This window comes from Petaurus breviceps, unplaced genomic scaffold (assembly GCF_028583685.1).
Source record: "Petaurus breviceps papuanus isolate PSGF00001 unplaced genomic scaffold, PetGlider_PUasm1.0 38, whole genome shotgun sequence".
In the NCBI taxonomy this organism is placed as follows: Eukaryota; Metazoa; Chordata; class Mammalia; order Diprotodontia; family Petauridae; genus Petaurus; species Petaurus breviceps.
In genome coordinates this window covers 71,045,391-71,050,995 of record NW_027186304.1, presented here as the reverse complement: position 1 = coordinate 71,050,995, position 5,605 = coordinate 71,045,391, and the positions used below count along the sequence as shown (strand labels likewise).

The 5,605-nt window shown below is 36.6% G+C and overlaps 1 pseudogene; it reads left to right on the top strand.

Moving 5' to 3' along the window:
• Positions 1-1,176: 1,176 nt before the first annotated feature.
• On the top strand, positions 1,177-2,454 carry LOC138170135 (aldo-keto reductase family 1 member B1 pseudogene; annotated as a pseudogene).
• The last annotated feature ends 3,151 nt before the right edge of the window (positions 2,455-5,605 follow it).

Here is a 5,605-nt window from a genome sequence, read left to right as displayed (position 1 = left end):
CAGAAGGACCTGAGTTCAAATGCGGACTCAGACACTTGATACTTATGAGCCGTGTGACTTTCAGCAAGTCACTTAACCCCAACTGCCCTCCCCCCTCCAAAGAAAAGCAAAAAAAGAAAAAGAAATCATCTAATCCAATTCCTTCATATTTTAAAAAACTGAAGCTTATGAAAGTTAAATGACTTGCCTAAGATTCTCCTTCTGTTTAACATCTATAGAGAAGTCTCTACCTTTTTCATTAACACCAAGATTTGAATTATACCCTTCCTATGCTTGCTGCTTCAAATCTCACACTATACTTCTATCTCCTTAATATACTTAGCAGGAAAATGGTGGAATAAGGCAGGAAATTGCATGGATCTTCTAAATTCCCCTATAAGCAATCCAAAATACCACCTCAAAGTGAACTTTGAGTGGCAGAAATAATTAAAAGATAGGGTAAAGCAGTTGTCCACCTTAGCTTGGGAGGATGTTAGGGAAGCCCTGACCTCCCCTAGTGGTGATTTGACTTGATTGAAGGGTCATACCTCTAAGCAGTTACTGCCAAATCAACAAACCACAAGCCCTAGGGGCAGTTGTAGCAGCCTCAGCTTTAGGAACTTTCACCTCATGGACAATGTAGGGGTCAGATAATTCATCAGCGTGAAGCTTGCAGGCGCTCCTCTGGTACTGGGTTCTGGACCCATGTTTGTTGACCTGACTCAATCTCAGGCTGCAGATATGGATGAGGAGGAGTTAGCACACACCAGTGAGTGTGGTTGTAGAGGGCAGGGACCCTGCTGGCTGTGGACACTCATAGAGTACCTTGTTTTGGTTCCAGGGCAGAGGGGTGAGCTGAAGTTTGCAGTTGCAGGAGGAACCACAGGTAGCAATAGCATTTGTAGTGATGGAGTTTCTTGGGGTCCTGGTCATGTCTCAGGAATAGAGAGGAATACTTAAAGTCAGGCCCCTAATACAGCTCAGAAAACAATAGCACAAAAAACCTGAAGCCTGAGATGTTATCCCCCATACTCCAGGACTAGAGTCTGACTTTAATGCAAAGTTAACAGGTAAGAAATAAGCTGCTAAAAAAATTAATAATAGGAGTAGCGACAGGGAGCACTTGGCCATGGTGTCTGCTTGTGGTATAGTGCTTGCGTATGTTGTTGAGGCTCTCTTCTGCAAGACCGGATCATCATGGCTACCTTCCTCGTGCTGAGGAACAAGGCAAAGATGCCTATCGTGGGCCTGGGCACTTGGAAGACCCCTCCAGGCAAAGTGGCTGATGCTGTGAAGGCTGCTATCAATGTTAGATACTGCCACATTGACTGTGCCCACGTCTACCAGAATGAGAATGATGTAGGTGAGGCCATTCAAGACAAGATCAAGGCAAATGTTGTCAAATGGGAAGACCTCTTTATTGTCAGCAAACTTTGGTGCATATACCATGAGAAAAGCTTGGTCAAGTCAGCCTGCCAAAAAGTTCTGAGTGACTTGAAGCTGGATTACTTGGATCTCTGCCTTGTTCATTGGCTTACAGGATTTAAGGCTGGACAGGATCTTTTCCCATTGGATGACAAGGACAATGTGATTCCCAGTAACACAAACTTTTTGGATACATGGACAGTCATGGAAGAGTTGGTGGATGCAGGATTGGTGAAAGCCATCAGAATCTCCAATTTCAACCATGACCAGATTGAGAAGCTCTTGGCCAAGGCAGGACTGAAGTATGAGCTGGCAGTTAAGCAGATTGAGTGCCATACATATCTCACCCAAGAGAAGTTGATCGAATATTACTGGTCCAAGGGCATTGTGGTGGCAGCCTACAGTCCCCTTGATTCTCCAGATAGGCCATGGGCAAAGCCAGAGGACCTTTCTCTCTTGAATGACCCTAGGATTGAGGCCATTGCAGCAAAGCACCAAAAAACCACAGCACAGGTTCTGATCAGGTTCCACATCCAGAAAAAAGTGGTTGTGATCCCTAAGTCCATCACCCCATCACAGATTGCTGAGAACTTTCAGGTGTTTGATTCTGAGTTGACTGATGAGGAGATGTCAACTATACTTAGCTTTAACCACAACTGGAGAGTCTGCACCTTAAGCAGTGCTGCTTCTCACAAAGATTACCCCTTCAATACCCCATTTTGAAGTTCTGGCTAGTTACTGCCCATTGTCCAGATGAAGGTCACCTGATGCTTCCAGCTCTGCTGACTCATCCTGACAAGAACAAATCATTCTTCTGCATCCCATTGGTCAAGCCTGGCCTCTGCTTCCAAGAGCTGGTTCAACCATTGAATATTGCTCTCAGATCTTGGCTTGAGTAACTCCTGGTTTTCTGGACCCTCCTTCCTGCTTAGCTAGGAATACAGAATGACTACCCCCTCCCCAGATGGGCCCTGTAAACAAGACTTTTTCCTCCGGCAAATGGTTTTCTTTTCTTTTAGTAACAAGTAGATTTCATCTACTTGAAGTTATAAACCCTACCTTCTTGCTTTAAGTTTAAAAAAAAGTCTTTCATGTTGAAAAGAAAAAAAATTAATAATGATGAGTAGGTAAAAGAGAAAGAATCCAACCGTTGATAGCTACTAGGGTGATAAAGAAGATCTGAATTCAAACTCAGCTCAGAAAACAATAGCACAAAAAACCTGAAGCCTGAGATGTTATCCCCCATGCTCCAGGACTAGAGTCTGACTTTAATGCAAAGTTAACAGATAAGAAATAAGTTGCTAAAAAAATTAATAATAATGAGTAGGCAAAAGAGAAAGAATCCAACCATAGATAGCTACTAGGATGACAAAGAAAATCTGAATTCAAACTCAGAATAAGGCTGTTAAAACAACTATTTCTATCTCAAAGACAAAAGCAAAATAGTCACAAACCCAAAAAGAGTTTTTGGAAGAGCTTAAAAAAGAACTTAAAAAACAAAATAAGAGAGTTTGAGGAAAAAACTAAAGAAAAAATAGGAGTAATGGAAGAAAAATCAAGAAAATTATGAAAAGAAAGTCAACCAATTAGAAAAAGAGATCCAAAAGATTACAGAAGAAAATAACTCCTTAAAAATTAGAATTAGACAAGGGAAAGCTAGTGACTTTATAAGATACCAAGAAATAATAAAACAAACTCAAAAGAATGAAAAAAATAGAAGAAAATGTAAAACATCTCATTAGAAAAATAACTGAGCTGGAGAACAATCAAGAAGAGACAATATAAGAGTCATTGGACTACTTAAAATTTATGATAAAAAAGATTCTAGATACTCTATTTCAAGAGATTATTAGGGAAAATTTCCTTGAAATTTTAGAATGAGAGGGTAAAATAGAAATAGAAAAAATCCACTGGTCACCACCCAAGATGAGCCCCAAAATGAAAATTCATATAAACATCATAGCTAACATCAAAACTTTCAGGTCAAAGAGATAATTCTACAAGCAACCATATTTAAATACTATGGAGTTATAGTCAGGATAACATTAGATTTAGCAGCTTCTACATTAAAAGACCAAAGGCAATGGAACAATATATTACAAATAACAATGGAACTGGGCTTACCACCAAGAATAATTTATCTAGCAAAGATGTGGGCTGTTCTGAATGAGGGAAAAAAAGAGAAAAAGCAACAGACATTTAATGAAGTAAAGGACTTTCATGTATTTGTGAAGAAATAGAAAATCTTACTAAACTCAAGGGAAACATAATAAGGTAAACATCAAAGACCAATTACAAATGACTTAATAAGGCCAAATTCTTTATTTCTAATATGTGAAAATATTATTTGTAACTCTTAATAGTGATATAATTATTTGGATAGTTTGAAAAAACATACATAGATAGAAGGCTTGGGCTTCAGTTGAGTATGATGGGATGATCCTAAAAAATAAAATTGGGTAGAGAGAGGTAAAATGGAGCAATTATCTCATACAAATAAGGCATGAATGGAAGAACTATTATGGTAGAGGCAGGAAGGGGTGGACAACTGGTAGTGTTAGAACTTTATTCTCATCAGAACTAGGTTAAAGAGGGAATAATATATAAAACTAGAAGGGTATAAAAGTCTTCATTACAGAGAAATAGGAGGGCAAGGAGATTGGATAAGGGAAGGACTTTTAGAAGGGTAGGCAAACTGAGGACTAAGAGGGTAAGGGGAAAGGATAAGGGAGGGATTCATAAAAGAGCTGTGGATTAGGGAGTCAGCGATTAGAATTCAATTAGATGTTTGACAAAAGATAATTAGAGAAATAGTAATTGTTCATGGGTGGGCAAAGTTAGTATAATACAAAGGACAATTCTACCCAAACTAATCTACTTAGTCAATACCATCCCAATTAAATTAACAAAAATTATTTTATTGAGCTAGAAAAAATAACAATAAAATTATTTGGAAGATCAAAAGGTCAAGAATATTAAAGGAATTAATGGGAAAAATATAAAGAAAGGAGATTTACCAATACAAGATGTTAGACTATGTTATAGAATAGTAATTATTAAAACTATTTGCTTCCAGCTAAGAAATATAAAGGTGGATCAGTGGAACAGAATAAACATATAATACACAGTAGTAAATTATTATAGTAACCTTATGCTTGACAAATGTAAAGATTTAAGTTTTGGGGATAAGAATACACTATTTGGTAAAAATTTAAAAATGGGAAAAGTAGAAAGTAGTCTGGCAGAAATTGAGTATAGATCAATACCTTACACTATTTACCAAGATAAGGTCAAAATGGATACATGACCTAGATATTAAAAGAAATATAAGAAACTAGAAGAATATAAAACATATTACTTATCAGACTTATGGAGAGGAGAAGAATTTATGAATGAACAAGAGATAGAGAGCATTATGGGAAGTGATAGACAGTTTTGATTACATTAAATTGCAAATGTTTTTGTACAAATAAAGCCAATGTAGCCAAGATTAGAAGAAAAACAGAAAATTGAGGTGAAATTTTTGTATACAGTTTCTCAGATAAAGGTCTCATATCTCAAATGTATATAGAGGACTTTTTCAAATTTATGAAAATATGAGTCATTTCCCAACTGATAAATGGTCAAAGGATATGAACAGACAGTTTTTTTATGAAGTAAAAACTATATATAGTTATATGGAAAAAATTCTCTAAATGATTATTGATTAGAGAAATACAAAATAAAACAATGTTCTTAGATTGGCTAAAATGATAGATGGGGAAAATTACAAATGTTTGAAGGGATGGGGAAAATGGGACATTAATACACTGTTGGTGGAACTATGAACTGATCCAATCATTTTGGAGAGCAATATAGAGTTATATCCAAAGAGTTATAAAACTGTATACCCTTTGACCCAGCAATACCATTATTAAATCTATTTCTCAAGGTGATCAGGAAAAAAGGAAAAGAATCTATATGTTCTAAAATATTTGTAGCAGCTCTTTTTGTGGTGGCAAAGAACTGGAAATTGAAGAGACACCCATTAATTGGGAAATGGCTGAATAAATTATCACATATGATTGTGATAAAATACTACCGTGCTATACGAAATGATGAGCTAGTTGATTTTAGAAAAATGTAGAAAGACTTGAATTAAATAGTGAAAAGTGAAGTGAGCAGAACCAGGAGAACCTTGTATATAGTAACAGCAATATTG